Source organism: Heterodontus francisci, chromosome 8, assembly GCF_036365525.1.
Source record: "Heterodontus francisci isolate sHetFra1 chromosome 8, sHetFra1.hap1, whole genome shotgun sequence".
Classification (NCBI taxonomy): domain Eukaryota; kingdom Metazoa; phylum Chordata; class Chondrichthyes; order Heterodontiformes; family Heterodontidae; genus Heterodontus; species Heterodontus francisci.
This window is the reverse complement of record NC_090378.1, coordinates 113,903,580-113,926,165: the sequence shown is the minus strand read 5'-3', so window position 1 is coordinate 113,926,165 and position 22,586 is coordinate 113,903,580. Positions and strand designations below refer to the sequence as shown.

Genomic DNA, 22,586 nt, shown 5'->3' with positions numbered 1-22,586 from the left:
ATGCATGGAGGTTTCCTGCCACGTTCCATTCGCCGGGCTGCATGTATTTAAGATGCTCCTGCCCATTGACTCAGTCTCTCTCTCTCTCTCTCCTGTGCCATCTTGTGTAACATGGGCACTGGAAAGAGAGGAGGCTGCCAGCTCCCGGGGCGGCTGCTGCGCAGGCGCCGGCCGCCGCGGTGGCCGCCGGGGGTTGTAGTTCGAGCCCCGGATGGAGGCGCTGGGAGGACTGGGTGGGAGGACTACAGGTCCCGGCGGCCCCTGCGTCAAGTACTCCCGCGCGCCCCCCCCCCCCCCCCCCCCCCACTCTCTGCCCTGACTGGAAGGATCGGCAGCAATGAGGGAGTGAGTGAAGGAAGACAGGAGTGAACATCAACCAGGAGGGAAGGGGAGATACTCAGGGAGCTGGCACAGGAGGGTAAGTCTAACTAACCCACCCTAGGGTGGGGGAGCAGTGTGGGGGTGGTCAGATGGCAGAGGGGGTAGGGTGTGGGGGGTACAGGTGCCAGCTCCAGCTGCTGTAGGAATTACAGTGTCACAGTTGTTGGATATATTTTATATACCTGCATCCTAATGGGATATATTATGTTCACTGCACTCACCTATAGTGGGCATGGAGAGAGAGAGATAGGCAAGTATCCTACTGCAGGACAAAACTTTACAACTTGTCACACATCTCTGCCTCCTGTCCAAAACAAAATCCTTCGAAAAATGTTTCCATCATTTGTTTAAAGACTGGCCTAGTTTTACTCCAACCACCTGTGCATTGGATTTGCAGAATAGATTTGTAATATAAGTATTTTAGTCCAGTTTATTTTAGCTGCTAGTACAAATCTCATAGAATTAAAAAGGCATTTTATTAAATTTACCTGCCCTGTGCCATTAAGTTGTTACTTGGGATATTTAATGTTGGCTCACAGGTTATTTTTCATCAAACCCAGGGCTCTTGGTTGTTTTCCGAATGGTTTGGGTATGTGTATGTAAATTCGAATTAGGAGCAGGAGTAGGCCACTCGGCCCCTCGAGCCTACTTTGCCATTCAACAAGATCATGGCTGATCTGATTGTAAACTCAACTCCACATTCCAGCCTACCCCCGATAACCTTTCACCCCCTTGTTTATCAGGAATCTATCTACCTCTGCCTTAAAAATATTTGAAGACTCTACTTCCACTGACTTTTGAGGAAGATAGTTCCAAAGACTCATGCCCCTCCGAGAGGAAAGAAATTCCCCTCATCTCTGTCTCAAATGGGTGACCCCTTATTTTTAAACAGTGACGCCTAGTTCTAGATTCTCCCACAAGGGGAAATGTCCTTTCCACATCCACCCTGTCAAGACCCCTCAGAATCTTATATGTTTCAATCAAGTCCACTCTTACTCTTCTAAACTCCAGCAGATACAAGCCTAGCCTGTCCAAACTTTCCTCATAAGACAACCTGCCTCTCTGAACTGCTTCCAACGCATTTAGATCCTTCGTTAAATAAGGAGACCAACACTGTACACAGTACTCCAGATGTGGTCTCACCAATGCCCTTATAACTGAAGCATAAACTCCCTACTTTTATATTCCGTTCCCCTCGCAATAAACAATAACATTCTATTAGCTTTTCTAATTATTGACTGAACCTGCATACTAACCTTTTGCGATTCATGTCCTAGGATACCCAGATCCCTCTGCATCTCAGAGCTCTGTAATCTCTCACTATTTAGATAATATGCTTTTTTTATTCTTCCTGCCAAAATGGACAATTACACATTTTCCCACATTATAATCCATTTACCAGATCTTTGCCCACTCACTTAACCTATCTATATCCTTTTGTAGCCTCCTTATATCCTCTTCACAACTTACTTTCCTACCTATCTTTGTATGATCAGCAAATTTAGCAACCATACCTGTGGTCCCTTCATCCAAGTCATTTATATAAATTTAAAAAAGTTGAGGCACCAACTTTAAAATGTTGGGGAGCGTCATCTCATTTGATGCCTTCATAGACAAGGAAGTGGAGAATAGGCTTTCAAAAGCAAACAGTACATCCAGCAGACTCTACAAATGAGTGGAGCAAGCACAGTCTCAGAGCACAGACCAAACTCAAAGTGTACATTGTCCATCTAGAGTGCTTTCATCAGCGCTGCCTCTGCAGCATCCTCAAGCTCTGTTAGTCGGACTGCGTCACAAACATTGAAGTCCTGGAAACAGCCAACATCACCAGCATCAAGGCCATCCTTCTGCAAAGCCAACTGCATTGGGCGGGTCACATTGCCCGGGTGGATGACAGTTGCCTGTCCAAGATCGTGTTGTACAGAGCGTTGACCACTGGTAAATGGGAAAAAAGGGGCTCCATGTAAACGCTTCAAGGACTCCCTGAAGAAGTCCCTCTCTGTGTGCCACATCGACTATCACCAGTGGGAAGCACAGGCCAGAGATCGTGATGCCTGGAGATGTTGCATCAGGAGGGAACATAGGAGCAGGAGTAGGCATTTCAACCCATCGCGCCTGCTCTGCCATTCGATACGATCATGGCTGATCATCCACTTCAATACCTTTTTCCAACACTATCCTCATATCCCCTTGTGTCATTTGTATTTAGAAATCTGTTAATCTGTGCTTTAAACATACTCAATGACTGAGCTTCCACACCCCTCTCTGGTAGAGAATTCCAAAGATTCACAACTCTCTGAGTAAAGAAATTTCTCCTCATCTCTGTTCTAAGTGTCTTCCCCCTCATTTTTAAATTGCGTCCCGTGGTTCTAGACTCCCCAACCAGGGGAAACATCTTACCTGCATCTACCCGGTCTATCCGTTTAAGTATTTTGTAGGTTTCAATGAGATCACTTCTCATTCTTTGAAACTCTAGAGAATACAGGCCTAGTTTCCCCAATCTCTCTTCATAGGACAATCCCGCCATCCTGGGAACAAGTCTGGTGAACCTTCATTGCATTCCCTCTATGGCAATAATATCCTTGCGAAGGTAAGGGGACCAAAACTGCACACAGTACTCCAGGTGCGGTCTAACCAAGGTTCTATACAATTGAAGCAAGACTTCTCTACTCCTGTACTCGAATCCTCTTGCGATAAAGGCTAACATACCATTAGCCTTCTTAATTGCTTGCTGTACCTGCATGTTAGCTTTCAGTGACTTATTGATGAGGACACCCAGGTCCCTTTGTACATCTACACTCTCTAATCTCTTACCATTTAAGAAATACTCTGTGCATCTGTTCCTCCGACCAAAGTGGACAACCTCATATTTTTCCACATTATATTCCATCTGCCACGTTCTTGCCCACTCACTAAGTCTGTCCAAATCACCTTGAGGCAGCTTTGCATCTTCCTAATACCTGGAATGGGCGGGCTGTCTTACGACGAAAGATGGGACAGGCTAGGCTTGTATCCAGTGGAATTTAGAAGAGTAAGAGGCAACTTAATTGAAACATATAAGATCGTGAGGGGTCTTGACAGGGTGGATGTCGAAAGGATGTGGAAGAATCTAGAACTAGGGGTCACTGTTTAAAAATAAGGGGTCGCCCATTTAAGACAGATGAGGAGAAATATTTTCTCTCAGAGGGTCGTGAGTCTTTGGAACTCTCTTCCTCAAAAGTTGCTGGAAGCAGAGTCTTTGAATATTTTTAAGGCAGAGTTAGATAGATTCTTGATAAGCAAGGGGGTGGAAGGTTATCGGGGGAAGGTGGAAATGTGGACTATCAGTTCAGCCATGATCTTATTGAATGGTGGAGCAGGCTTGAGGGACCGGGTGGCCTACTCCTGCTCCTAATTCGTGTGTTCGTCTGTTCCTCACAACACACCTTCCCACCTAGTTTTGTGCCATCCGCGAACTTGGAAATACTACATTTGGTCCCCACATCCAAATCATTGATATATATTGTGAACAGCTGGGGCCCAAGCACTGATCCCTGTGATACCCTATTAGTCACAGCCTGCCAAGCAAGAATGACCCGTTTATTCCTACTCTATGTTTTCTGCCTGTTAACCAATCCTTAATCCATGCCAGAATATTACCTCCTATCCCATGTGCTTTAATTTTGCTAACCAACCTCCTGTGGGGGACTTTATCAAAGGCCTTTTGAAAATCCAAGTATACCACATCCACCGACTCCCCTTTTCAATTCTGTTAGCAGCATCCTCAAAAAACTCCAGCAGGTTCATCAAACATGATTTCCCATTCATAAATCCATGTTGACAATGCCCAATCAGATCATTATTATCCAAGTGTCCATTTATCACATCCTTTAGAATAGATTCTAGCATTTTCCCAATGACTGATGAAAGGTTAACAGGTCTGTAATTCTCTCTCCCTCCCTTCTTAAATAGTGGGCTGACATTTGCGGCCTTCCAATCTGTAGGAACTGCTCCAGAAACTATCGAATTTTGGAAGATGATCACTAAAGCATCCACTACTTCCATAGCTATCTCTTTCAACACTCTGGGATGTAAAGTATCAGGTCCTGGGGACTGATCAACATTCAGCACTATTAATGTCTGCAATATAACCTTCTCACTAAAACTAATTTCCTTCAATTCCTCATTCTCCCTAATCCCTTGGATCTCTAATTCTGGGAGATTTCTAGTATCTTCCTCAGTGAAGACATACACAAAGTAATCATATACCTTCTCTGCCATTTCTCTATTCCCCATTATAAATTCTCCTGACTCTGCCTGTAATGGACCCACATTTGTCTTAGCCAAATGTTTTCCTTTTTACCTATAGAAGCTTTTACAGTCCATGTTTATATTTTTTGCTAGCTTACATTCATATTCTATTCTCCCTTTCTTTATCAGTTTTTTGGTCCTCCTTTACTGTATTCTAAAATCCTCCCAATCCTCAGGTTTACTACTATTTCTGGCAACTTTATAGGCCTTTTCTTTTAATCTTATACAATCCTTAACTTCTTTTCTTATCCACGGTTGGCTGCCTTTACTTTTGGGGTTTTTGTACCTTGAAGGAATGTATAGTTGCTGTAAACTATGGAATATTTCTTTAAAGACTGTCCATTGCCTATGTACTGTCATACCTTTTAATGTATTTTCCCAATCCACCTCAGCCAATTTGCCCCTCATACCTTCATAATTTCCTTTGTTCAAATTTAACACCCTGGCTTCAGATTGAACTACACTTTCAAACATCATGTAAAATTCTATCATATTACGGTCACTGATCCCTAAAGTTTCTTTTACAATAAGATTATTAATTAGCCCTTTCTCATTACATAATATTAGATGTAAAATAGCCTGTTCTCTCGTCAGTTCCTCAACAAACTGCTCTAGAAATCCATCCCTAACACACTCCAGAAACTCGTCCTGCACAGCATTCGTGCTCATTAGGTTTACCTATGCAGATTGAAGTCACCTATGATTACTGTATTACCCGTGCTACATGCTTCTCTAATCTCATGATTAATGTCATGTCCCACACCACACTACTGTTTAGTGGCCTATAAACAGCTCCTACCAATGTTTGCTGCCCCTTGCTGTTTCTTAGCTCCACCCAAACAGATTTCACATTTTGTTCTTCTGATCTGAGATCCTCCCTTACAAATGTACTGATCCCATCCCTTATTATCAGCGCAACACTTCCTTTTACTTTTCGCCTGTTCTTCCTAAATGTCAAATATCCTTGAATATTCAGTTCCCAGTCTTGGTCACCCTGTAGCCATGTTTCTGTTATGGCAATTAGATCATACCTATTTACCTCTATTAGGGTCTTTAAGTCATCTACCTTGTTGTGGATGCTGCACACATTCAGGTAGACTGCCCTTAACCTTCTCGTCTTGACATTCTGCATTCTAAGCCTAGTTGATACTCGCCTTTGTTTCACCTGCCTTCTAATGTCACTTGCTACTTTTCTATCTCCTGTTACCAGCTTTACTTCCTTCCAATTTCAGCTACCCCTCAGGTTCCAATTCCCCTGACAAGCTAGTTTAAACCCTCCCAACAGCACTAGCAAATCTCCCTGCGAGGATGTTAGTTCCAGTCCTGTTAAGGTGTAGCCGGTCCATCTTGTACAGGTCCCATCTGCCCCAGAACCAGTCCCAATGCCTCAGAAATCTGATGTCCTCCCTCCTACACCAATTCTCCAGCCACATGTTCAATCGATCAATCCTCCAATTCCTATGCTGACTTGCACGTGGCACTGGGAGTAATCCTGAGGTTACTGCTCTGGAGGTCCTGCTTTTTAATTTCCTCCCTAACTCCCTAAAATCTGCTTTCAGGACCTCATCCCTCTTCCTACTTATGTCATTGGTGCCAATGTGGACCACGACCTCTGGCTGTTGACCCTCCCCCAGAAAAATGTCCTGCTGCCGCTCCGTGACATCCTTGACCCTGGCACCAGGGAGGCAACATACCATGTTGGAGTCACGTTTGCTGCCGCAGAAACACCTGTCTGATTCCCTGGCTATCAAATCCTCTATCACTATTGCTCTTCCACTCTTCTTCCTCCCCTCCTATGCAGCTGAGCCACCCGTGGTGCCACGGACTTTGCTCTGGCTGCACTCCCCCGAGGAACCATCGCTCTCACCAGTATCCAAAATGGAAAACCGATTACCAAGCAAGATAGACTCAAGGAACTCCTGCACTGCCTGCCTGGTTCTCTTAGACTGCCTGATGGTCACCCATTCCCTTTCTGCCTGCATGCCCCTGACCTGTGGTGTGACCACCTCCCTCATCGTGTTATCCATGTGGTCCTCTGTCTCGCGGATGCACAACAGTGACTCCAGCCTCCGCTCGAGTTCCGAAACCCGAGGGCTACAGACACCTTTGAGACTGTGCAAAGAACCAGCAAGAAAGAGAAAAGGAGAAGAAGGATAGATTCAATTGCCCCCAGCAGTGACCACACCTAGAGTCATAGAGAGAAACAGCACTGAAACAGGCCCTTCAGCCCACCGAGTCTGTGCCAACCATCAACCACCCGTTTATACTAATCCTACATTAATCCCATATTCGCTACCACATCCCCACCTTCCCTCAATTCTCCTACCACCTACCTACACTAGGGGCAATTTATAATGGCCAATTTACCTATCAACCTGCAAGTCTTTGGCTGTGGGAGGAAACCGGAGCACCCGGCGGAAACCCACGCGGTCACAGGGATAACTTGCAAACTCCGCACAGGCAGTACCCAGAACTGACCCCGGGTCGCTGGAGCTGTGAGGCTGCGGTGCAAACCACTGCGCCACCGTGTCACCTTCACGTACCCGCTGTTGGAGTATCTGCCGGTACGGATAGGCCTGACTAGCACCAGCGGGCCAGCAACCGATGACTACAACCTTCCCAAAATCTTCATCCATGAAGAAATGTCAAGAGAGAAATTGTTGAGGCCCCAGCACTGATCCCTGTGGCACACGACTCGTTATATCTTGTGAACTAGAAATGACCCATTTATGCCGAGTCTCTGTTTCCTGCCAATATGTTATTCCCTACACCTTTTATTTTCCACAATAACCTGATGTGTGTGTGGTTGTTCCCTGGGTGCAGTACACGTAGTTCTTTTGGGCCTCCTTATCTCGAGAGACAATGGATACGCGCCTGGAGGTGGTACACGTAGTATTGGGGTAATATGTCTCACTCTCTGGAACCATAGAGTCATTATGGCATAGAAGGAGGCTATTCGGCCCATCCAGTCCATATCAGCTCTCTAGAACTATCCAATCAATCTGAATCCATCACTCTATCCCTGCAGGCTGCAGGTTTATTTCCCTCAAGTGTCCATCCAATTTCTTTCTGAAATCATGCATCGTCTGAGGGGTCTCGACAGGGTGCATGTGGAGAGGATGTTTCTCCTTGCAGGAGAATCTAGAACTAGGAGTTGCTATTTAAAAATAAGGGGTCACCCATTTAAGACAGAAATGAGGAGAAATATTTTCCCTGAGGGTCATGAGTCTTCCTCAAAAGGCAGTGGAAGCAGAGTCTTTAAATATTTTTAAGGCAGAGGTAACTAGATTCTTGACAAGCAAGGGGGTGAAAGGCTAACGGGGATAGGCAGGAATGTGGAGTTGAGGTTACAATCAGATCAGCCATGATGTAGTTGAATGGCGGAGCAGGCTCGAGGGGCCGAGTGGCCTACTCCTGCTCCTAATTCGTATGTCCGTGTGTCTCTGCTTCCACCATCCTCGTAGGCAGCGAGTTTCCAGGTCATTACCACTTGCTGAGTAAAATGTTCTTACTCACATTCCCACTGCTTCTCCTGTCTGAAACCTTAAATCTGTCTCCCCTAGTCCTTGTACCATCAGCTAATGGGAACAGCTTTTCTTACCTTATCCAATCCTGTCATTATCTTGTCCACATCTTTCCTCAGTCTCCTTTGCTCCAGAGCGAACAACCCCAGCTTCTCCAACCTAACTTTGTAGTTAATATCCCCCATCCCTGCAACCATTCTGGTAAATCTCCTCTGAACCCTTTCAAGGACCCCCACATCCTTCCTAAAGTGTGGTGATTAGAACTGGACGCAATATTCAAGTTGTGACCTAAGCACCCCCTCCCCGGCCCCGCACCCCTCCCTTCTCCTGCTCCCCGTCGCCAGCCCCTCTCCCCCACACTCCCTTCCTAGCCCCTTATCCCCTCCCAGCTACACCCCTTCCCAGTCCCAAACCCACTCCCCAGCACTCTCACCCTCTGCCTCCTCCCGCACCCCTCCCCAGCCCCGCACCCCCTCCCCAGCCCCGCACCCCCTCCCCACCCCGCAACCCCTCCCTTCTCCCAATCCCCGTCGCCAGCCCCGCTCACCCTCTCCCCCGCACTCCCTTCCCAGCCCCATACCCACTCCCCCTCTGCCTCCCCCCTCTCCCCCTCTGCCTCCCCCCTCTCCCCCTCTGCCTCCCCCCTCTCCCCTCTGCCTCCCCCTCTCCCCCTCTGCCTCCCCCTCTCCCCCTCTGCCTCCCCCCTCTCCCCCTCTGCCTCCCCCCTCTCCCCCTCTGCCTCCCCCCCTCTCCCGCTCACCCCTGCCCCCCTCTCCCGCTCACCCCTGCCCCCCCTCTCCCGCTCACCCCTGCCCCCCTCTCCCGCTCACCCCTGCCCCCCTCTCCCGCTCACCCCTGCCCCCCTCTCCCGCTCACCCCTGCCCCCCTCTCCCCCGCTCACCCCTGCCCCCCTCTCCCGCTCACCCCTGCCCCCCTCTCCCGCTCACCCCTGCCCCCCTCTCCCGCTCACCCCTGCCCCCCTCTCCCGCTCACCCCTGCCCCCCTCTCCCGCCCACCCCTGCCCCCCTCTCCCGCCCACCCCTGCCCCCCTCTCCCGCTCACCACCCTGCCCCCCTCTCCCGCTCACCACCCTGCCCCCCTCTCCCGCTCACCCCTGCCCCCCTCTCCCGCTCACCCCCTGCCCCCCCTCTCCCGCTCACCCCTGCCCCCCTCTCCCGCTCACCCCTGCCCCCCTCTCCCGCTCACCCCTGCCCCCCTCTCCCGCTCACCCCTGCCCGCTCACCCCTGCCCCCTTCTCCCGCTCACCCCTGCCCCCCTCTCCCGCTCACCCCTGCCCCCCTCTCCCGCTCACCCCTGCCCCCCTCTCCCGCTCACCCCTGCCCCCCTCTCCCGCTCACCCCTGCCCCCCTCTCCCGCTCACCCCTGCCCCCCTCTCCCGCTCACCCCTGCCCCCCTCTCCCGCTCACCCCTGCCCCCCTCTCCCGCTCACCCCTGCCCCCCTCTCCCGCTCACCCCTGCCCCCCTCTCCCGCTCACCCCTGCCCCCCTCTCCCGCTCACCCCTGCCCCCCTCTCCCGCTCACCCCTGCCCCCCTCTCCCGCTCACCCCTGCCCCCCTCTCCCGCTCACCCCTGCCCCCCTCTCCCGCTCACCCCTGCCCCCCTCTCCCGCTCACCCCTGCCCCCCTCTCCCGCTCACCCCTGCCCCCCTCTCCCGCTCACCCCTGCCCCCCTCTCCCGCTCACCCCTGCCCCCCTCTCCCGCTCACCCCTGCCCCCCTCTCCCGCTCACCCCTGCCCCCCTCTCCCGCTCACCCCTGCCCCCCTCTCCCGCTCACCCCTGCCCCCCTCTCCCGCTCACCCCTGCCCCCCTCTCCCGCTCACCCCTGCCCCCCTCTCCCGCTCACCCCTGCCCCCCTCTCCCGCTCACCCCTGCCCCCCTCTCCCGCTCACCCCTGCCCCCCTCTCCCGCTCACCCCTGCCCCCCTCTCCCGCTCACCCCTGCCCCCCTCTCCCGCTCACCCCTGCCCCCCTCTCCCGCTCACCCCTGCCCCCCTCTCCCGCTCACCCCTGCCCCCCTCTCCCGCTCACCCCTGCCCCCCTCTCCCGCTCACCCCTGCCCCCCTCTCCCGCTCACCCCTGCCCCCCTCTCCCGCTCACCCCTGCCCCCCTCTCCCGCTCACCCCTGCCCCCCTCTCCCGCTCACCCCTGCCCCCCTCTCCCGCTCACCCCTGCCCCCCTCTCCCGCTCACCCCTGCCCCCCTCTCCCGCTCACCCCTGCCCCCCTCTCCCGCTCACCCCTGCCCCCCTCTCCCGCTCACCCCTGCCCCCCTCTCCCGCTCACCCCTGCCCCCCTCTCCCGCTCACCCCTGCCCCCCTCTCCCGCTCACCCCTGCCCCCCTCTCCCGCTCACCCCTGCCCCCCTCTCCCGCTCACCCCTGCCCCCCTCTCCCGCTCACCCCTGCCCCCCTCTCCCGCTCACCCCTGCCCCCCTCTCCCGCTCACCCCTGCCCCCCTCTCCCGCTCACCCCTGCCCCCCTCTCCCGCTCACCCCTGCCCCCCTCTCCCGCTCACCCCTGCCCCCCTCTCCCGCTCACCCCTGCCCCCTCTCCCGCTCACCCCTGCCCCCCTCTCCCGCTCACCCCTGCCCCCCTCTCCCGCTCACCCCTGCCCCCCTCTCCCGCTCACCCCTGCCCCCCTCTCCCGCTCACCCCTGCCCCCCTCTCCCGCTCACCCCTGCCCCCCTCTCCCGCTCACCCCTGCCCCTCTCTCCCTCCCCCTCTCTCCCTCCTCCCTCTCTCCCTCCTCCCTCTCTCCCTCCTCCCTCTCTCCCTCCTCCCTCTCCCTCCTCCCTCTCTCCCTCCTCCCTCTCTCCCTCTCTCCCTCCTCCCTCTCTCCCTCTCTCCCTCCTCCCTCTCTCCCTCCTCCCTCTCTCCCTCCTCCCTCTCTCCCTCCTCCCTCTCTCCCTCTCTCCCTCTCTCCCTCTCTCCCTCTCTCCCTCTCTCCCTCCTCCCTCTCTCCCTCCTCCCTCTCTCCCTCCTCCCTCTCTCCCTCTCTCCCTCCTCCCTATTCCCCTGCCCTCTCTCCCTCCTCCCTCTCCCCCTCCCTTCTCCCCCAGCCCCACCCCCCTCCCCCATCCCCCATCCCCCTCCCCCATCCCCCATCCCCCTCCCCTCTCCCCCTATCCACCTCCCCTCTCCCCCTCCCCTCTCCCCCTATCCCCCTCTCCCCCCTCCCCCTCCCCTCTCCCCCTATCCCCCTCCCCTCTCCCCCTCCCCTCTCCCCCTATCCCCCTCCCCTCTCCCCCTCCCCTCTCCCCCATCCCCCTCCCCTCTCCCCCATCCCCCTCCCCTCTCCCCATCCCCCTCCCCTATCCCCCTATTCCCCTATCCCCCTCCCCTCTCCCCCTATCCCCCTCCCCTCTCCCCCTATCCCCCTCCCCTCTCCCCCTATCCCCCTCCCCTCTCCCCCTATCCCCCTCCCCTCTCCCCCTATCCCCCTCCCCTCTCCCCCTATCCCCCTCCCCTCTCCCCCTATCCCCCTCCCCTCTCCCCCTATCCCCTTCCCCTCTCCCCCTATCCCCCTCCCCTCTCCCCCTATCCCCCTCCCCTCTCCCCCTATCCCCCTCCCCTCTCCCCCTATCCCCCTCCCCTCTCCCCCTATCCCCCTCCCCTCTCCCCCTATCCCCCTCCCCTCTCCCCCTATCCCCCTCCCCTCTCCCCCTATCCCCCTCCCCTCTCCCCCTATCCCCCTCCCCTCTCCCCCTATCCCCCTCCCCTCTCCCCCTATCCCGCTTCCTCTCCCCCTATCCCGCTTCCTCTCCCCCTATCCCGCTTCCTCTCCCCCTATCCCGCTTCCTCTCCCCCTATCCCGCTTCCTCTCCCCCTATCCCGCTTCCTCTCCCCCTATCCCGCTTCCTCTCCCCCTATCCCGCTTCCTCTCCCCCTATCCCGCTTCCTCTCCCCCTATCCCGCTTCCTCTCCCCCATCCCGCTTCCTCTCCCCCTATCCCGCTTCCTCTCCCCCTATCCCGCTTCCTCTCCCCCTATCCCGCTTCCTCTCCCCCTATCCCGCTTCCTCTCCCCCTATCCCCCTTCCTCTCCCCCTATCCCCCTTCCTCTCCCCCTATCCCGCTTCCTCTCCCCCTATCCCGCTTCCTCTCCCCCTATCCCGCTTCCTCTCCCCCTATCCCGCTTCCTCTCCCCCTATCCCGCTTCCTCTCCCCCTATCCCGCTTCCTCTCCCCCCATCCCCCTTCCACTCCCCCCATCCCCCTTCCACTCCCCCCATCCCCCTTCCACTCCCCCCATCCCCCTTCCTCTCCCCCCATCCCCCTTCCTCTCCCCCCATCCCCCTTCCTCTCCCCCCATCCCCCTTCCTCTCCCCCCATCCCCCTTCCTCTCCCCCCATCCCCCTTCCTCTCCCCCCATCCCCCTTCCTCTCCCCCCATCCCCCTTCCTCTCCCCCATCCCCCTTCCTCTCCCCCCATCCCCCTTCCTCTCCCCCCATCCCCCTTCCTCTCCCCCCATCCCCCTTCCTCTCCCCCCATCCCCCTTCCTCTCCCCCCATCCCCCTTCCTCTCCCCCCATCCCCCTTCCTCTCCCCCCATCCCCCTTCCTCTCCCCCCATCCCCCTTCCTCTCCCCCCATCCCCCTTCCTCTCCCCCCATCCCCCTTCCTCTCCCCCCATCCCCCTTCCTCTCCCCCCATCCCCCTTCCTCTCCCCCCATCCCCCTTCCTCTCCCCCCATCCCCCTTCCTCTCCCCCATCCCCCTTCCTCTCCCCCCATCCCCCTTCCCCTGCCCCCATCCCCCTGCCCCCATCCCCCTGCCCCCATCCCCCTGCCCCCATCCCCCTGCCCCCATCCCCCTGCCCCCATCCCCCTGCCCCCATCCCCCTGCCCCCATCCCCCTGCCCCCATCCCCCTGCCCCCATCCCCCTGCCCCCATCCCCCTGCCCCCATCCCCCTGCCCCCATCCCCCTGCCCCCATCCCCCTGCCCCCATCCCCCTGCCCCCATCCCCCTGCCCCCATCCCCCTCCCCCCATCCCCCTCCCCCCATCCCCCTCCCCCCATCCCCCTCCCCCCATCCCCCTCCCCCCATCCCCCTCCCCCCATCCCCCTCCCCCCCTCCCCCTCCCCCTCTCCCCCTCCCCCTCTCCCCCTCCCCTCTCCCTCTCCCCCTCTCCCTCTCCCTCTCCCCCTCTCCCTCTCTCCCCCTCTCCCCCTCTCCCCCTCTCCCCCTCTCCCCCTCTCCCCCTCTCCCCCTCTCCCCCCTCCCCCTCCCCCCTCCCCCTCTCCCCCTCCCCCTCTCCCCCTCCCCCTCTCCCCCTCCCCCTCTCCCCCTCTCCCCCTCTCCCTCTCCCCCTCCCCCTCTCCCCCTCCCCCTCTCCCCCTCCCCCTCTCCCCTCTCCCCCGATCCCCCATCCCATCCCCCATTCCTCTCCCCCTATTTCTCCCCCTCTCTCCCTATCCCCCTCCCCACTTCCCCTATCCCCCTCCCCTCTGCCCCTATCCCCATCCCCTCTGCCCCTATCCCCCTCCCCTCTGCCCCTATCCCCCTCCCCTCTGCCCCTATCCCCCTCCCCTCTGCCCCTATCCCCCTCCCCTCTGCCCCTATCCCCCTCCCCTCTGCCCCTATCCCCCTCCCCTCTGCCCCTATCCCCCTCCCCTCTGCCCCTATCCCCCTCCCCTCTGCCCCTATCCCCCTCCCCTCTGCCCCTATCCCCCTCCCCTCTGCCCCATCCCCCTCCCCTCTGCCCCTATCCCCCTAACCCTCTGCCCCTATCCCCCTAACCCTCTGCCCCTATCCCCCTAACCCTCTGCCCCTATCCCCCTAACCCTCTGCCCCTATCCCCCTAACCCTCTGCCCCTATCCCCCTAACCCTCTGCCCCTATCCCCCTAACCCTCTGCCCCTATCCCCCTAACCCTCTGCCCCTATCCCCCTAACCCTCTGCCCCTATCCCCCTAACCCTCTGCCCCTATCCCCCTAACCCTCTGCCCCTACCCCCTAACCCTCTGCCCCTAACCCTCTGCCCCTATCCCCCTAACCCTCTGCCCCTAACCCTCTGCCCCTAACCCTCTGCCCCTAACCCTCTGCCCCTAACCCTCTGCCCCTCTCCCTCTGCCCCTCTCCCTCTGCCCCTCTCCCTCTGCCCCTCTCCCTCTGCCCCTCTCCCTCTGCCCCTCTCCCTCTGCCCCTCTCCCTCTGCCCTTCTCCCCCTAACCCTCTCCCCCTAACCCTCTCCCCCTAACCCTCTCCCCCTAACCCTCTCCCCCTAACCCTCTCCCCCTAACCCTCTCCCCCTAACCCTCTCCCCCTAACCCTCTCCCCCTAACCCTCTCCCCCTAACCCTCTCCCCCTAACCCTCTCCCCCTAACCCTCTCCCCCTAACCCTCTCCCCCTAACCCTCTCCCCCTAACCCTCTCCCCCCATCCCCCTGCCCCCTGCCCCCTGCCCCCCTGCCCCCTGCCCCCATCCCCCTGCCCCCATCCCCCTGCCCCCATCCCCCTGCCCCCATCCCCCTGCCCCCATCCCCCTGCCCCCATCCCCCTGCCCCCAACCCCCTGCCCCCATCCCCCTGCCCCCATCCCCCTGCCCCCATCCCCCTGCCCCCATCCCCCTGCCCCCCTCCCCCTGCCCCCCTCCCCCTGCCCCCCTCCCCCTGCCCCCCTCCCCCTGCCCCCCTCCCCCTGCCCCCCTCCCCCTGCCCCCCTCCCCCTGCCCCCCTCCCCCTGCCCCTCTCCCCCTCCCCCCCTCCCCCTCCCCTCATCCCCCTCCCCCCATCCCCCTCCCCCCTCCCCCCCCGCTCTCCCCCCCGCTCTCCCCCCCCCCCGCTCTCCCCCCCCCGCTCTCCCCCCCCCGCTCTCCCCCCCCCCGCTCTCCCCCCCCCGCTCTCCCCCCCCCGCTCTCCCCCCCCCGCTCTCCCCCCCCCGCTCTCCCCCTCCCCCCCCCGCTCTCCCCCTCCCCCCCCCGCTCTCCCCCTCCCCCCCCCGCTCTCCCCCTCCCCCCCCGCTCTCCCCCTCCCCCCCCGCTCTCCCCCTCCCCCCCCGCTCTCCCCCTCCCCCCCCCGCTCTCCCCCTCCCCCCCCGCTCTCCCCCTCCCCCCCCGCTCTCCCCCTCCCCCCCCGCTCTCCCCCTCCCCCCCCCGCTCTCCCCCTCCCCCCCCGCTCTCCCCCTCCCCCCCCCGCTCTCCCCCTCCCCCCCCCGCTCTCCCCCTCCCCCCCCCGCTCCCCCCCTCCCCCCCCCGCTCTCCCCCTCCCCCCCCCGCTCTCCCCCTCCCCCCCCGCTCTCCCCCTCCCCCCCCGCTCTCCCCCTCCCCCCCCGCTCTCCCCCTCCCCCCCCCGCTCTCCCCCTCCCCCCCCCGCTCTCCCCCTCCCCCCCCCGCTCTCCCCCTCCCCCCCCCGCTCTCCCCCTCCCCCCCCGCTCTCCCCCTCCCCCCCGCTCTCCCCCTCCCCCCCGCTCTCCCCCTCCCCCCCGCTCTCCCCCTCCCCCCCGCTCTCCCCCTCCCCCCCGCTCTCCCCCTCCCCCCCGCTCTCCCCCTCCCCCCCGCTCTCCCCCTCCCCCCCCGCTCTCCCCCTCCCCCCCCGCTCTCCCCCTCCCCCCCCGCTCTCCCCCTCCCCCCCGCTCTCCCCCTCCCCCCCCGCTCTCCCCCTCCCCCCCCGCTCTCCCCCTCCCCCCCCGCTCTCCCCCTCCCCCCCCGCTCTCCCCCTCCCCCCCCGCTCTCCCCCTCCCCCCCCGCTCTCCCCCTCCCCCCCCGCTCTCCCCCTCCCCCCCGCTCTCCCCCTCCCCCCCCGCTCTCCCCCTCCCCCCCCGCTCTCCCCCTCCCCCCCCGCTCTCCCCCTCCCCCCCCGCTCTCCCCCTCCCCCCCCGCTCTCCCCCTCCCCCCCGCTCTCCCCCTCCCCCCCGCTCTCCCCCTCCCCCCCGCTCTCCCCCTCCCCCCCGCTCTCCCCCTCCCCCCCGCTCTCCCCCTCCCCCCCGCTCTCCCCCTCCCCCCGCTCCAGCTCTCCCCCTCCCCCCGCTCCTGCTCTCCCCCTCCCCCCGCTCCTGCTCTCCCCCTCCCCCCGCTCCTGCTCTCCCCCTCCCCCCGCTCCTGCTCTCCCCCTCCCCCCGCTCCTGCTCTCCCCCTCCCCCCGCTCCTGCTCTCCCCCTCCCCCCGCTCCTGCTCTCCCCCTCCCCCCGCTCCTGCTCGCCCCCTCCCCCCGCTCCTGCTCGCCCCCTCCCCCCGCTCCTGCTCGCCCCCTCCCCCCGCTCCTGCTCGCCCCCTCCCCCCGCTCCTGCTCTCCCCCTCCCCCCGCTCCTGCTCTCCCCCTCCCCCCTCCTGCTCGTCCCCTCCCCCCGCTCCTGCTCTCCCCCTCCCCCCTCCTGCTCTCCCCCTCTCTCCCCCCTCCTGCTCTCCCCCTCCCCCCCCGCTCCTGCTCTCCCCCTCCCCCCCCGCTCCTGCTCTCCCTCTCCCCTTCCCCCCCTTGCTCTCCTGCTGTCCCCCTCCCCCCCTCTCCTGCTGTCCCCCTCCCCCCCTCTCCTGCTGTCCCCCTCCCCCCCCTGCTCTCCTGCTCTCCCCATCCACCCCGCTCCTGCTCTCCCCCTCCCCCCGCTCCTGCTCTCCCCCTCCCCCCCCCCCCTCCTGCTCTCCCCCTCCCCCCCCTTCATGCTCTCCTCCTCCCCCCCCCCCTCTCTCCCCTCCCCCCCCCTCCGGCTCTCCCGCTCCCCCTCCACTCTCCCCCGCCACCCTACTCCTCACCCCCATCCCTCCCCATCACCCCCCTACCCCCTCCCATTTTCATCCAATCTCTTTCATCAGTACTGGATAACCAGTCTCCATTTTAGGATGACCTTGTGTCTGTACTGCTATTATGGGGCCTGTCCTCTTTTGAGTATCATTGCAGTTCCTAGTTTTCACAATACATGGGGTGAAAGGATTTGTTAAAAAATTATTCTAATTGCTACTTGAGGGACTCAACAGCCTCCTCCTGTTTCTGTCTGTTCGCAGCAGAGGAGCTGACTGCTGTTGCTAATCTTGTGTATAACATTGAAGCGTAAATAAGTTTGAGTATTCAGACATCAGAGCTCATTGTGAAGAAACTATTGTTGCTGTTCTGTCTGCCATGATTCCATGCTGCTTGTCCAACATCCATTCCTGGGTGAGCAGAAATTTCTTCCAGTGAAATATTGGGAAGACCATTGTCTTTGGTCTCCGCCACACATATCGTTCCTTCGGCACCAATTCCATTCGTTGTCCTTGTTTTCAAATCCCTCCATTGTTTCAGTTCTCACTACCTCTGTAATCTTATGCTGGCCTCTCATGCAGCTCCAGTTCTAATCACTCCACTATCGGTGGTCATGCCTTCAGCTGCCTCGGTCCTAAGCTACGGAATTCTCTTCCTGAACCTCTCTGGCTCTCCATGCTCTTTCCTCCTTTTAAGACGCTGTTTAAAACCTACCTCTAGCCATACTTTTGGTTGCCTGACTTAATATCGCCTTGTGTGATTAAGTTTTAAATTCTGTTTGATAACACGCCAGTGAAGTGCCTTGTGACGTTTTATTATGTTAAATGAATATAAGTTGTTATTGACTCCGGTGTCTTGCACCGTAGGGATATGTGAGGCAAGATGTACATTTTGTTTGAAACAGTTTGGCATTCAAAGCAACAGGGAGGTGCTTGTAAGGCTAGGTTCAGCAGAAATCTTCACCTCACTGTCATCGTAGCAGCCTTGGCTGAGCCACGACTCAGATGAACATATGGAAACAACAGGCAGGAAAAGACCAGCTGGTCCATCAAATCTGCCCAGACTCACGATGCCCGGAGCATCAGGACAAGACACATCCTCCCACCACACCCTCCCTTCCCCACCCAACATCCATATAATTTCCTTGCAGAGAGAGGCAAGAAAAGCAGAGATTAAAAGAGGAAAACAAAATCAGTTAAATCCTTCTCCAACCCCCTCAGGCAATCGATACCAATCCAGAACACCACGTGGGCCTTCTATGGATTAAATTTCTTTCCCAGTCAGAACCAGTTCAGATTCCTCCTGAAGGCATGCAGAAAGGCATCAGCCAGCAACACGTTGCAAAGGCTCCCAAGTCTCTGGGGTAAGAGAACTGCCTGATATCCAGTCTGTTTTTACATAGGTTAAACTTGTGGTTCCTGGTCCTCCCCAATCTGTTAAACAGAAATAAATTGATCAATAGGGATGCAATCCAGCTCTTTCATTATTTTATAGAACTCTGTCAGGTCGCCTCTGGCTCGACACTGTTCTCTAGTAAATAGACCAAGGTCCTTAAGCCTCTCTGAGTGATGCCATCCTTTAAGCTAAGAAGTATTCTTGGAGCTCTCCTCAGAACCTTTTCCAAGGTCACTATATTACCCACCATGTGAGGGGCCATTGCTGGGTACATTGCTCCATATGTGGTCGAATCAAGCATCTTTATAAGCACAGAATGGTATCCTTGGACTTGTACTTATGGATGTATGAATTAGGAGCAGGAGTAGGCCCCACTCGTCCCCTCGAGCCTGGTCTGCCATTCAATAAGATCATGGCTGATCTGCTTGTAACCTCGACTCCACATTCCTGCCTACCCCATTGAATGGATCTGTTAATACAACCCAAGACCCTGTTTTCTTTGACAGCCTTATTCCAAATTCTTTCAGGTTCATTGGTTGAGCCTCCTTGACTGCTCTGAGAGTGGGCCATGCTACTGGCTGCCCAAATCCAATCTGTGCTGCCTTTCAACCAGCAACAACATTAACCTGTGCTTAGATAGCACAATAAAAAGTCCCAAAGTGCTTCACTAGAGCAATATAAAATAAAATGTGTCACAATAGGAGATATTAGGGCAGATGGTCAAAAGCTTGGTCAGAGGTAGGTTTTAAGAAGTGTCTTAAAGGAGGAAAGCCAGACGGAGAGGCATTGGGAGGTTATTCCAGAGCTTGGAGCCTAGGCAACTGAAGGCATGGCCACTAATGGTGGAGTGATTAAAATCAAGGATGCTCGAGAGGCCAGAATTAAAGGAGCTCAGATTTTTGGGGTTGGAGGAGATTACAGAGATAGGGAGATGCCAGGCCAAGGAGCGATTTGAAAACAAAGATGTGAGTTTATAAAATCAAGGTGTTGATGGACTGGGAGCCAATGTAGGTCAGCGAGCACAGGGGTGATGGGTGAATGGGATTGGTGCAAGTTAAAACATGGGCAACAGAGTTTTGGATGAACACAAGTTTACAGAGGGAAAAATGTCATCACAGCCAAAGACCTGGTCCAACCTCACTCAGGCATCACGCATTGGAGTCAGTAATTGGGAACCCTGCCTGACTTTCTTCACCCGCACTTGGGGGGTACTGAGACTCACTATGTTGTGGCGGTCCCATCGCCACCGCAACTAAGCTCTGCGTTGATTGGTAGGAGTAGGCAAGGGGGTCAGCTGGAACTTAGGACACCTTTGTCTGGTCGACCAGGCTGGGCGGCACACGGTGCATTTACACCCTGAGTCAGTGAGTTCAGTAAAACAACTGTTCAGAATGACTGTGGTTTACTATGTGTCCCTGTATTAATGAGAGCAAGTTCCTCAGCTGGGGATATACCCCTTTAATTAGGGGACATGCCCCTTTAATTCGATTTATTTTTAAGGATGTATCAAATGGCAATGGTACAGTCAATAATAGTAACAAAAATAGTTTCTAACCCGAACCCCAACAATGGACCCTGACATGAACCTCAAACTCCAACTCCTAACCACAACCATTAATCCAAATCAGTAACTCTAACCCCAAGCCCAAACTCTATTCACAACCCCACGAGCACAAACCGCATCCTAACCACCAGCCCTGAATTATGCATAGCCAATAGTGTAACATGGGGCTGACCACATTGTCAAGACGCCCCATTATTTTAAACTGCGCACAACTCGCGATGGAAGTATTGCGGCCTCCCCACGCCTCAATCTGGTCACAGGCAGGGCTGCATCTCGAGGAAATATCTCCCTCTCAGGCAAGCTTCTTCCCTCAGCGTGAATCTTCAATTGATGGAGAGTGAGGCGTAATCGGTTGGTAGCGGTATAGCACGGTAAAATCAATGTAATCGTGGTAGGTCTCCCCAGCAAAAGTTTAAAAGCTTTAGAAACAAGTATAAAATGGTGAGTGAGTGGAAGAAATAACCTGGTTAAAGTGCAAAGAACTTTTCAACCAGTGACCCATTCCTGAGCACACCCCATGTACACGCTACCCTATCATAGACTCTACCCACCATTTAACTTACTGAAGGAAAGTTCTATATAAACAAAGCAATCAAGGAAGGACTAGACTATTGATGCATCCTCACCCGCCCATTTAATCTGCATTTGCATGCAGTCTCATCAAACTCTTGCAGGGCAGGTACAGAAAAAAAAAAATAGTTCAGATGCAGAGTGTTGAACCCATTTAAAAAAAAAATTATTTTGAGGGTGGCCTTTATACCCCAGGCCCCTTTTATATTTTTGTTGAGGGGCCTTTATACCCCAGGCCCCCTTTATATACATTTTAAAATAACTTTATTAAAAACATATAAATAAACCAAAAACTCAAATTGAAACAGCATTGTCTGCATCGATTATGCACTCCAGTCCCTGCAGTGCCCACCGGTCGCGGACGTCCTCAAGCGTATCGGCGGACACTGCATGCTCCTTCTCCAGGGACACCCAGGGGGGAACATAACCAGGGAAGAGGTGCAGGCAATCAAGGTGGGCGGAACCCCTGACAGCCCGCAGCCTGGACCTGTGAATTGCCACCTTGGCTAGGCCCAGGAGCAGATCGACGAGGAGATTCTCCTCCCAGTCCACGCCCCTCCACACCAGGTGCCCAAAGACCAGGAATGTGGGGCTGAAGTGCAGCCAGAACTTGAGTAGTAGCCCCTTTAAATATGCAAACAGGGGCTGCAATCTCTCACACTCGATATAGATGTGGAACACGGACTCGTCCAGGCTGCAGAAATTACAGGCAGCCTGGGACTCCGTGAACCTGCTTAAATGTCTATTGCACGGGACTGCCCTGTGCAGCACCCTCCACCCCAGGTCCCCGATGTAAAGGGGGAGGATCCCCGCGTAGAGAGACCTCCACCGGGGTTTCCCCTCGCCGCCAGATGGCAACACGGACCACCAGGGCATGTCTGGCTGGCTGACGAGGGCGAGGAAGTGGAGAGTGTGCAGAAGCAGCCCGTGCAGGAAACCGCTCCGCGCTGTTTGGAATGGAATGGAGGGCATTTCCGAGAGGCGGCTCCACACTCCCGAGCCCCCTCATCACCCACAGTGAGGAGCGTCACGGGGTCTTCGGCTACTCCTCCGCCTGTTGGTCCATCCCTGGAGCTGGCCGCCTGGACAGCCAAGGCGCTCTCCTCCGCCGGCGGGGGAGCGCCCTAACTGGAGGCGACCATGTTCTAGACTCGGAATAAATGCCGGTAAAAGAAAGGCAACTCCCTCAGAGAGGCGTGGCTAACATTCCCCACCGGGAGCTGCGTGTCGCCTTGAAGGCAGTGACATTGGCGGAAAAAATACGTCGCCAGCGCACACCATCTGGGAGTATGCTCAACGTACAGGTATCTCTGCAGCGTCTGAAAGGCGGACAATCGCAGCCTGGGTGCGGACGCACACCAGCGACTGGCTGCCCTCATCGATCGGGAGATTCAGGATCGCGGCAGAGACCCAGTGTTTCCTCTTGCCTCAGATGAAATCAACGAGCTTCTTCTGGATCTTGGTGGCGAATGCAGGGGGCGGGGCCAAAGTGACAAAGTGATCAGAGCGTGGAGGCCACCAGTTGGTTTATGACCAGCACTCGGCCCCTGTGGGGAGGCACTCGGAGCAGTCCTGTCCAGCGCCCCAGCCGAATGGTGACTTTCGCCTCCAACTCCTGCCAGTTTGCGGGCCAGTCTTCCTCAGCGGGGCTAAGATGGACTCCCAGATAGAGGAGGTGCAAGGTGCTCCACGCAAAATGTGTCAACTCCTCCGGTAGGGAGTCCACCCGCCACTGACCCACCAGGAGTCTGGAACATTTCTCCCAATTGATGCTTGCGGAGGACGCGGCAGAAAACATCTGGCAGTCGCGCATCCTCTGCAAGTCAACGGGATCTGTGACCGCGAGGAGCACGTCATCGGCATAAACCGAGAGGACGACCCGCACGGCCAGGTCGCGCAGAGCCAAACACGTCAACCTGCTGTGAAGCAGGCACAGGAACAGCTCCACGCAGATGGTGAACAATTGGACGGACATGGGGCATTCCTAACGCACTCCTGTCCCAAAACGAAGGGGCGCTGTCAAGGACCTGTTAACCTTGACTAGACACTCTGCAGCGGCGTATAAAAGTTGGACCCAGGTCACAAAAGGTGGCCCGAGTCCGAATGCGTGCAGAGTCCCGAAAAGATATTCGTGATCCACCCTGTCGAACGTCTTCTCCTGATCGAGGGAGAGAAAGGCGAC

The 22,586-nt window shown here is 57.5% G+C and overlaps 1 protein-coding gene across 2 annotated transcripts in view; it reads left to right on the top strand.

Annotated features, from left to right (window-relative positions):
• The first annotated feature begins 311 nt into the window (after positions 1–311).
• Positions 312–22,586, top strand: part of LOC137373083 (nucleus accumbens-associated protein 1-like) — a 76,173-nt gene continuing 53,898 nt past the window's right edge. Inside the window, exon 1 of one of the 2 annotated variants that reach the window (XM_068037940.1) lies at positions 312–418. The gene's annotated coding sequence lies outside the window, so the exon portion shown is untranslated. Of the gene's footprint in view, positions 419–18,190; positions 18,239–22,586 lie in introns of those variants that run through there. The other variant, XM_068037944.1, reaches the window with a different exon arrangement.